The 11909-nt window shown below is 38.2% G+C and overlaps 1 long non-coding RNA gene across 1 annotated transcript; it reads right to left on the bottom strand.

Annotated features, from left to right (window-relative positions):
* Positions 1-919: 919 nt before the first annotated feature.
* On the bottom strand, positions 920-10604 carry LOC121733690. Its single transcript, XR_006036595.1, has 3 exons — positions 10537-10604; positions 4865-4868; positions 920-932 (listed from the first exon to the last, which is right to left on the bottom strand). It is a non-coding gene; the product is annotated as an uncharacterized LOC121733690 (long non-coding RNA).
* Positions 10605-11909: the final 1305 nt, after the last annotated feature.

The raw sequence follows: 11909 nt of genomic DNA, 5'->3' as shown, positions 1-11909 counted from the left end.
ATACACGAGATAAATCAATGGTTTATAGAGCAGTCGTGAATCATTATTATGCCACAATATTTCCTAATAAAAATGTCTTAAGGAAATCAAATGGTCTAGTTCTTGCAGGCACCAATTATCTCAAATTGCTCTTAAATATATAATTTGCAACTGAGTTTAGAAAATTATAGACTGACCAGTTAATCATGGCCTGTCATGACCAACAACACTCACGTAGTTCTAGACCAACGTTCTGTGGGGTTTTCATTACAGCACCGAATAATGTTGAACTGTTGTTAAGAATTAAATGTAGCATCTTCGAGGTCGGAATGAAATGGTCGTAAAACCGCCTGAGGCCAAAAATTCTTAATTATATCATGGGATAGCATTAAATGTGATGATTTCATTGTACTTGGAGTTTTCTATTTCGAATCGGGACACGTATTTTGATGTTGGTCCAACAATTTACTTCACGTTTTGGCTCGAGGCGTTTTAGTGTTATCCTCGGTAACTACTACATTTATATCTAAGAAATGAAATTCGTAAAATTCAGCTCGCCTGGAGCAATCGAATGTTGTTTTCGAAAGGATACGAATTCTTCGAATTAAAGTGATAGGGGTGAACCACGCTACATCAAAAATTCCTAAGAATGGAGAGATTTTTTTAAGTACTTATCTCAAAGCTTTTAAAGAATAAACAAAACGTTTGGATTGCAGTAGCAATGTCGTATATATCTAGATCACAACAATAGTTCCCCACCCAGGTCTTTAAAAAGACTTTGCGTGGCTCTGGTAAATGGCGAGTTACTAAGGAAAGGACGCTGCACAGATTTTAAATTAACTGCAATGGATTAACCATAAGTTATGTCCCTTATTACTTACTACTTGATAAGATAACTATTATTGTGATTAAATTAAGTTAACCCAGAAAATAAATAAATCTTTGTTATAAAGCTGAAGAATTTGCATGCCAGTCTCGCGAAATGTGGACTGATGTAAATTTGCCACAGATATTATATAGGTAGAGTAGACCACGAGGAAAGGCATGGGGAACTTTTTTTTGCGGGAAAATGTACGATTCCGCGAAATACCATGGAACGTCTAGTAAGAATGTAAAAAAACTAACACGAAATTCGAAAAATATTGCACTCCCAAATGCCCGGAATTTCTCCGACTCCGGAATCATCTGATACTATTTAGGGGCGTCATCAATTTTCATTAGTTAACGCTCAAGACGCGTTTCGCTCATAACGCCCCTGACAAATGGCGTCAAAAATTAGGTCGGATTAGTGATTTTACGGAATGTCACGGGATTAGGTTACCGCTACCGCAGATGAGCGGAACTGGCAAAAACTGGCCATGATTGAAACAGCATGTTTCAAACTTTTTCTGCTTGTAAAATTTTGAGCCTGCCTATTCGTGCCGAAGCATGGCTCTCCCACGTAATAAATTCTGTGTCTGTCTATCAGTGACACCTCTTCACGCCTTAACCGCTGAACCGATTTTGCTGAAATGTGATCTAGCGATACTTTGTTTCCCGTAAAAGGACAATAAGATACTTTTTATCCCAGACAAATGTACGGTTGCATCGCGAATTTTGGCACAACGGAGTTGCGGGCGCCATCTAGTTCCCACATAAAAATGTTTACCACTATTTAGGCGCAACGCAGACGACAGACTATCCGTGACGCACTTTTTAGTCGTGGAAATAGAACCTATGCAGTAACGCACACGTCTGCGCCACACGTCGCATATTAACTTGCATAGGTTTCATACGTAATTTTATATGTGGGAGAGCCATGCTTCGGCACGAATGGGCCGGCTCGACCGGAGAAATTCCACGTTCTCACAGTAAATCGGCGTGAAACAGCGCTTGCGCCGAGTGAGTGAGTTTACCGGAGGCCCAATCCCCTACCCTATTCCCTTCTCTTCTCATCCCTTGCCTCCCCTATTACCCTATACCCTAAGGCTGGCAACGCACCTGCAGCTCTTCTGATGCTGCGAGTGTCCATGGGCGATGGAAGTTGCTTTCCATCAGGTGATCTCCCTTATTTCATAAAAAAAAATAGGTTCTACTTCCACGGACTAAAAAGTGCGTCACGGATAGTATGTCGTCTGCGCTCCGCCTTATGGCTACAAATTGTATTAAAACCCGCCTAACAGCTCGTAGGTGTAAATTAGACCTATCTTTATTTAGCTTAACCTGTAATATTAGGTCACTGTCGTAGAGTATCGTGTCTCGATACTGATGGCTTATAATCTTTGCTTCATAGTTAACAATCACTCCGGCTGAGCGGACGGGCGTAAATAGTCCCCTGGAGGCTAAAGTAACGTACAAACTGTATCACAGATTTATTCCTTCATCCGATACTGCGCCTTGAGGCTTCTGTATAGAGGCTATTTCGGTATGACGCTTTTGTGATAATAGTGATGAATGTATTACGGGTATTAAGGTGCGCGTGTATAAAAATCATACGGGCTGGAGGCTACTATCAATTCTGCTGTAACTGGGGCTCAGATGGATTTTTCTTGTTTGAATTGTGAGTTTTTACCAAATGTCCAATTTATATGCTCTTAGCATGTTTAGGGCCTTATCTTTTACGTTTATCATAGGCTCTTTATGATTTTCTTAAGGCCTGTTTCACCACTACCTGATAAAGTGCCGGATGGGTTATCCACAACTCTTTTCACAGATTCTCCATAGATACTTTATCGGTCAAGTTAAGTGGTTAACCTATCCGGCACTTATCAGGAAGTGGTGAAACAGGCCCTTAATGTTTCTTCATTAACTTGAAAGTTCCTACAATATCTCCTACCTTGAAACTTGTCCTAATAATCTCCCACATTATAAGTTTAATTTGTAACAAAAACTAAACACTAAGCTAGATATAAATCCGTAAAATACGATGAAAGTAAAGTATCCAAGGGCCTATTTCACCACTTCCTGATAAGTGACGAATAGGCTATCCACCAATTAACTTAACAGATCAGGTATGGAGAATCTGTCAAAAAAGTTGTGTACAGCCTATTCGGCACTTTATATATTTTCATTGAATATCTTTTTACATTTGAGGACGTTAGTGAAAGAGCACGATAAGTAACAGTAAAGAAATGCAGTTTTTTTTTGCATAAATGGAGGCTTTAGGGCAGGGAAATGGTTTTAAATAGAAAAACTGTTAATTTTATGAGTAGCCAGATATATAAGCCCGGTGATGAACTAGATAAGTTTAAAGGTTGGTCCTGAATGTTACATAAACTGCTTATTTTGGGTTTAAAATAGAAAAAAAATCATTTTATTAGTAACCAGATATAATATAAGCCAGGTGATGAAGTAGATAAGTTTGAAGGTTCGTCACAAAATGTTGGTTAGAGTGCTCATCTACTCACGTCTTCATTTGTTTCACATAAAGGTTAGTTTGAAACGCACTGGGTAACAAAGCACTGTCATCTTTTTCTGAATGCAGATTAAAAAATAAACTCGAAAACAGTAACTAAGGGTCGTATTACATAAAGTCGCGCATTATCAAAAATAACATAAAGAAGAAGTGTATTGTAAAGACATAATTGGCCGTTCTCATAAACAATAGTCTGGCTACCGCCTCCAGCATGAAACAAATGAAGCATGCTTTCACGTAAATCGCGTCCAGGCAACAAGACCTTATGTCTCCCTTCAGAATCCCCCGACAACCCCAGATCTACAGGCGCAGGAGGAGGCAGGGGAGGTCAACGCAAACCGGCAGACCGTCCGCATAACAGCGTAATGCAACGTACGGAACTAAAATGTTGAAAATTCCGGACTCCGTTTAAAGTGAACTAAAGAAAATTGGACTATATTGTACAGTTTACATTTACGAGTACATTGCTCGTTTAATGAAGGAGTTTCGTAACAATTTCAAAACATGGAGATCATTACAGCGTTGTTCTTTTTAATAACGTCTTTTGGGATCATAAAACATGATTAACTTCTTGCTTTGTTCTAGATTGCTTTTTTTTTATAAAATAAAGGGGAAAACGAGCAAACGGGTCACCTGATGGAAAGTTGGCCGTCGCGCATGGACACTCGCAACATCAGAAGAGCTGCAGGTGCGTTGCCGGCCTTTTTGTTGCGGAACTCGATACCTCCTAAACTAACCGCGACGGAAACTTCATAAATAGTTCGTTCTTACCTCCACAGGGGTCATATACAGGCAAACTTTCAGCTTTCATAAAATAAAGAAAGCCTAGCTGCCACTGGCTTTTGAGTTCAAGATTAGGCTTTTGAGTGGAAGTTGAAAATTTTGCAATCGGAAAATGTTGGTAAAAAATTATTTATTGGTACTGTATTTGAAGAAATGAGAAACTCCCGATTTAATGAAATGATAAAAAAATGGCGAATTTATTTACGGTGCCACCGGTACACTCTTAAAAAAAATAATAAATTTTAATAATACTTATGTGACTTTCGATAGTGCATATTTTGTGCATATTTCGGCCATTTGTCGTGCATATTCGCATGCTTATTTCGGCACTTTCATCGTCAAATCCTACTAATATTATAAAGCCGAAAGTATATGAGTTTCTATGTTTGTTACTTAACGCTTAAACGGCTGGACCGATTTCGACAAAATTTTACAAGGTAGCTGACATCCTGGAGTAACACATAGGTTACATTTTTTACCGACTTTCAAAATTGAGGTTTTGTTATGTTATGTTCAGTATGCTCCTTGTTTCTGTCTGTATTGCTCAAACTATATTATTGTGATGTCACACCTTGGTCCCAGCAGAAAATCAGTGCAGCAACCCGCTGATAATGCGGAGCTGGGGTCCATTTTTGGCATCACACAATATAATGGTAAATTATTAATTGTTTGTATCCTTGTTCTTTCATCTTGTTGTGCAAAATAAACTATTCTTATGGGGCTTGATTCTTGAATCTTGATGGGTTAAAGCATCTCTTCTATATTTTTTACGAATTTAACTATCATATCAGCCTATAGTCGTCCACTGCTGGACATAGGCCTCTCTCAATGAACGCCAAGATGACCGATCTCCTGCTACTCGCATCCAACATGGGCCTGCAACTAAGCGGAGATCGTCGTCCTACCTAGTTGGAGGTAGACCTACACCCCGATTTCCCAGCCTTGGTCTCCATTCCAGAGTAAGTTTACTCCAGCGATCGTCTGTTCTTCGAGCTCACGTAGCTCGAAGACAGCCCAGTTCCATTTCAGCGTACTGATTCTCTGCACTATGTCGGTGACTTTAGTTCTTTGACGAATTGTTTCATTTCGAAGCTTATCCGCCAAAAACGAAAACGAAAACGAAACTCCGAGCATAGCGCGTTCCATTGCACGCTGAGCGACGGAAAACTTACGAGCTAGCCCTGCTGTAAAAGGCCAGGTTTCCGCCCCGTAGGTCATTACGGGAAGCACGCATTGATCGAAGACTTTCGTCTTCAAGCTCTGCGGAATATGCGACGTAAGAATGTGACTTAGCTTCCTAAATGCTGCCCAACCCAACTGTATCCTCCTATCGGTTTCTCTCTCGAAGTTATGTCTACCTACCTGCAGTATGTGCCCCAAATAGACATATTCCGTTGCGACTTCGAGAAAGACACCGTTGACTGCAACCGGTCTCGGGAGAACATGTTCGTTGAACATGACTTTCGTCTTGTCCAAGTTCATCCCGAGACCGATCCGCCGGGAAGATTCATTTAGGTCGTTCAACATTTTCTGCAAGTCCTCCAACGATTCTGCCAATATGACGATATCGTCAGCGAAACGAAGGTGTGAGAGGTACTTGCCATTAACGTTTATGCCACGTCCTTTCCAGTTTAGGGTCTTGAAGGCGTCCTCTAACGCATTTGTGAACAGTTTCGGGGAAATAATATCCCCCTGTCTCACTCCTCGATGCAAATAGATTGGCCTTGTTGTGGCCCCCTGTACTCGGACGGACATAGACGCGGCATTATATAGACTTTTCAAAACTTTGACGTAACGCCAATCGACTTGACATCGTTGCAGGGCTTCCAGAACAGCCCAGGTCTCAACAGAGTCAAAAGCCTTCTCATAGTCCACAAAGGCAAGGCACAATGGCTGCCTGTACTCATTGTGCCACATAAAATCTCCCATGACAACATTGAAGTGGGTCTTAGGGGTGGTATTTAAGACCTTGGAGATGTCTTCGTACATGGTCTCCACTTCGTCATCGGAATGTGTCGAGGTTGGTGCGTACACTTGTACTATCTTGAGAGAATACCTATCGGTGAGTCTCAAAACGCTACCCTCTCCGACACACTCGAGATCTCGACAACGTTGTCAACGAGAGATTTGTTGACGAGGAATCCCACGCCGCCCCGGGATGTATGATCTCCCTCTCGGAAGTAGAAAAGGTGACCCGATGGCAGAGTCATGGTGTCTTCCCCTTGTCTTCGGACCTCGCACAACCCTAATACGTGCCAACGGATTTTTTCCAATTCTACCTCCAGTTTGACTAGGTGGTCTTCGAGTCTAAGCGTTCGTCCGTTGTACGTCGCCAGGTCCAGTTGGTGGTAGCGATCTGTAGCCCGGAGATTCTTAGCACCCCTCGCAGTGCCGTTACCATGGCCGCTACCGTGGCCAGGAATAGTACCGCTACCGGGAACTAGGGGCCATCTTTTTCTGGTGCGTTTCATAAGAGACATTTGCTCATAATTGCCACGCGGAGCACGCGGATTGGCAATCTGACAGGGGGCCAATGAATCAAACCATCAATGCTGCAGCCCATTGATGACCATGGATTTCTTCACTGACCCTATCGTTGATGGTTTTACCGCCATCCTTCGGTTGACTAACTGCGCTTGATGTTAGATCTATCCCACACTAATTATTGTGAGACAGAACTACCATCAGGCGGGCGGCGGGGTCGTCACATCCCTACGCCTACTTTTTAGGAATTTAACTATGAAAGTATGAATTAAAATATTAAGAACTTACTAGTTACTTATATCACTTTTCATTGCATTAGATAATATCAAAAACATATTTTCTGAAAATCGATTTACTGTATTGGTGCCATAACCGATCCTATCTTTATGGAATGCTTATTTTACAATAATGTGATTAGCATATTGTACCTCAGCTTCTGTTTGGCAAGGCTATTGTGTGATCTATAGATCTTAAGTAGCGTACTTGTGTAAGATCAATATAGTTAAATATCAATTGAAAATATTACTTAATCATGGCCTCAAAGATCTGTACCTATATTATAGATTGCTTATAACCTCATTTTACAATAGCATGATAATATCATGGCTGTGATGGTATTTTGTCAGAGCAAATCGTAATTTATAGCTATCGATGACTTAACAAAAGGTTTCCTTTTAGAGTTCCGCACCCAAAGGGTAAAACCGGGACCCTATTACTAAGACTTTGATGTCTATCTGTCCGTCTGTCTGTCTCCAGGCTGTATCTCAAAAACGGTTATATACTTAGCTAGATTTCTGAAATTTTCACAGATTGCGTACCTACTTATATCTGTTGCCGCTATAACAACATATACTTACTAAAAACAAAATAAATTAAATATTTAAGGGTAATTTTTTGCCCGATATCAATAATGGCAATAGGTCGGCACTTGAAGTGTTGAAAAAATACTCAGCTGTTGTATTTATAGTTTAATAATTACATAATAATATTTAAATAAAATAAATACATAATTAAGAGGGCCTCCCATACAAAAAAAGTCAAAAACACATTTTTTACCTATTTTTGCTCTATGATGGTACGGAACCCTTCGTGCGTGAGTCCAACTCGCACTTGGCTGATTGTTAGCAATCATAATATTATTATTATCTATGTAACGTTAAGAACTAATTTTATGGTTTTTGTTGTACCTAAATTAAATCCGAAATACCTACCTCAAGTAGGAGAGTGATAGGACATAGATGATAAAATGATATTTCAAAAATTTACACGTTATTTTCCGCCACTTTTTTAAGACACCATGATAATTCGATGAGTCAACGCACTTACGATTTCTCTAGTGTTGCGACTTGCGGCTGAATGGTGACGGTATCTTTTTTTTTCATCTAATGATTTGCTTGCTCGTTTGGCCAAAGGCGAACTAAACATTGGAACTAAATATTGTACGATAATTGTGATTGTCCAACTAAATTACTGGCCAGATGTTTGACTACAAGGACAGTCGGTACCAGGGTAAATTATAGGGTAAGCCATCATTATTGGACACTTGGAATTAGGGTTCGCAACTAAAATATATTATACATACTAATATTATAATTAATATGAAAAATTTTCTGACTGTCTGTTACCTCTCCACGCCCAAACCGCTGCGTCTGAACCGATTTTGCTGAAATTTGGTATGGATATACTTTGATAAGTGACCACACTATTATTATGTCACCGTCAAATCGTAAAAGCCGTAAGATTATATATTTTTTTTTATGAAATAAGGGGGCAAACGAGCAAACGGGTCACCTGATGGAAAGCAACTTCCGTCGCCCATGGACACTCGCAGCATCAGAAGAGCTGCATGTGCGTTGCCGGCCTTTTAAGAGGGAATAAGGTAATAGGGGAGGGTAGGGAAGGGAAGGGAATAGGGGAAGGTAGGAAAGGGAATAGGGTAGGGGATTGGGCCTCCGGTAAACTCACTCACTCGGCGAAACACAGCGCAAGCGCTGTTTCAGGCCGGTTTTCTGTGAGAACGTGGTATTTATCCGGTCGAGCCGGACCATTCGTGCCGAAGCATGGCTCTCCCACGTATAGCCTAATAATAATAAGCCTAAATTATTAATTGCAAAAAATAGTAGTTACTTCGGTTACTTTAAATTTATTTTGTGTTTGTAATAACTTGCAGACCTTAAATAGGTACCTACGGATCTTTTTTATTCAATGTTATAAATGTCATTCATCAGTTTCGTACAATTAAAGTTATTTTAAACACGAAATCAATTTTTAATCACCGATAAACTGGTTGTTTTCAATCGATCACTTTGTTTTGTTATAATATTATTACAATGTGTATTCTGTTGGTAATTATATAATTAATTACAATATTACTATGACAATATTACTAATTATTATAATTAAGTATTTTATTATTATTACTTACATACTTATGTCATAATATTTTAATAACGTGTTACTTATTTAAGATTGGGTTGCACCAACTAACTTTAACTATAACTTTAACTACAATGCAAAATATTAAAAATGAACGCCATGAAGACGCCATATTTAACGATAACCCTATAGCTCAACAAGGTTTAAAATGCACGTGGCGAAAAAAGAAACTAACGCTGTCATCATACAAAAACGCCATTTTTGACAGTTCTCCTTCACCAGCAGCGTTCATTTATAACGTTTCAACTATTTTTCCCTGACGATTTTTACAGATAATATTTTTATATACTGTCAATCCCGTTATATCTGTACTGTGTACTCTGTAGCTTGAATAAGAAAATAAACGCAACAGACATCTGTGAATTTCTTTAGTTAAGGTTAAAGATTAAAGCTAAAGGACGCCATATTTAGCTATAACCATAACTTTAAGTTTTAAGTTAAAACGCGTGGTTATAACTTATCTGGACAAACTAAACTTAATTGAAGAGAACGGTTAACTACGTAAAAACGTTGCGCCGCTCTCCTAAAAATTAAAATTAATATGATAAAAGCATAATTGGATACTTAGCTTGATATTCAACTTATGTTCATCGCATTACGAGTAAGCGATAGCGCGATGCAGACAACTATCAGCGCCCTCTCTGTGAGAACGATGGTACTATAGAGATACGCGTACATAATTATTACAGGACGCAGTGAAACGGGCTGCTGCATTAGGCATTAGCAGCCCGTGGTCTGTCTGCTACCTCTTCAGTTTTCACGCTTAAGCAGCTAAACCGATTTTGATGAAATTTCGAAAGGTCACAGTTTGAGTCCCAGTAAAGTACATAGGATACTTTTTATTCCGGAAAAATGTACGGTTCCCGCGCGATAAACGAATTTTGGCGCAACGGAGTTGCGGGCGACATCTAGTGAATGATAATATGTACCTACTTACTAGAATGGCAGGATCGACATGTCGATCCTGGCGACACAGGAGAATATACAGTGGTGGGAATGTGTGGTGGGCCAAAGCCCGTTAAAAAAAACTAAAATGAAAATATAAAAATAAAATGAAATGAAAATCTTTGTTTTTCCGTATTGAGCAAAAATTAACTCATTTAGGTGTAAGTACTTACACATAAAAAGTTGGAGATTATCATTAGTGTTACCAAGAGGTTTTCCGATGAATCTGTAATAAATAATAATATTTGTCTTTATTTATAAGACACAGATTAATTAATGTTTATCCTTAAAATATATTATTCTAAATAGAGTGTGCTGTGTGAGCATTTTTCATTTAGCGCCTAGACTAAAAAGGTCAGTGACCACTACCGCCTCGTTTCGCCGAGTACATATTGTTGCTATAGCGATAGCGGCAACAGAAATACACAATCTGTTAAAATTTCATAAGTCTAGCTAAAGCAGTTCTTGAGTTAAAACCTGGAGACAGACAGACTAGGTGGGACTAGGGTTATTACGTACGTTATTTCAGGCAATTGTACTTTGTACTTTACGAAAATATTAAAGTACACAAAAATACTTTATTTCAAACGAGATGATCCGATGAACCTCTTATTGCCTATCTCCCAACATAAACCCTCCCTGGGCTGCCACGAATGTTTCAAGACCAAAATAATTTAAGCGATTCAGCCGTTGATGAAACATTGTTACTAAATGATAATATGATTATTTTTGGTAAGATTAGTAATTATGCTAAAATTAAAAAGGGTAAGTACCTAGAATAAGAGAAAAACTAATACTGCATTTTGTTACTTTGAGACTGATTAATAGAAGAGTTAATATATTTTTGTTACTTTGCAACTAGTTCACATTATTTCTTATTATTGGATATAGTTACTAGAAGATAATTTTTATTTGTAAGTACCTATAACAAGTTTATAAATTTTTTTTCAAAGACTCCAGGGAGTGTAACTTCAATTATCTACATCTTATAACATACCTATGTCTTTTATTTATATTCCTTTTATTTTCATTAACCTATCCTTCTCAGTAATCTATAATTTGTTAGATACTACTTAGATGATTTTACAAGAATTTTCCATCGATAATTATGTTAAGTATAACTTACAATAATATTTTACTGACACACAACATAGTAAAATATCGTATTTGTAATATACGTTATGTGTCAGTCTATAATTTACCATGTATACTATAGTAACTAACACATACGCTAGTTAGCGAATGATGTAATCCAACGACAAATATCGTGTGTGACTTTTACAAAAAACTAGATGAAATTAAATAAAACCTTGTAAAGCTAAAGAGTATTATTTTATTCATATTTTTCTGATTGTATGCCAATGTTTATAATTATATAATGTTATTTGTAACCACCATCATGAAAAATCTGTTTCCAAATCTTTAATCTGTCGTACTGTAAAGTTGGTCATATGCAGTTACGATAATATACGTAGGAGGTGTCGCCCTGTAGATATTTTCTTGTAAATCACAATATAACGACCCACCCCTACTCATTAACGAATTAACGTTACTCATTGGTCTTTACCTATACTTTAACCGTATATAGCGTACCGTAATGCAACTGTTTAACTACTCGGATGCTGAGCAGAAACAGTTATTACAAAAATATTTGTAGTAAAATAGTTTTATTTATATTCCAACCTGTATATATTGAATTCATTAATGTTTATTATTACGAGTAAGCGATAGCGCGATGTAAGTGTCCCTCGGCGCCATCTCTGTGAGAATCCTGTAACTAAAGTTACGAGTATACTCATTATTGATAGAGCCTAAAAAACGCTTACACAGGAAATATGTTATGAATCTAGTGGAATTAAACATAGAAAAAACAAAGTTAAAAAAGTGT

Source organism: Aricia agestis, chromosome 14, assembly GCF_905147365.1.
Source record: "Aricia agestis chromosome 14, ilAriAges1.1, whole genome shotgun sequence".
In the NCBI taxonomy this organism is placed as follows: domain Eukaryota; kingdom Metazoa; phylum Arthropoda; class Insecta; order Lepidoptera; family Lycaenidae; genus Aricia; species Aricia agestis.
This window is presented reverse-complemented; position numbering and strand designations above follow the sequence as displayed.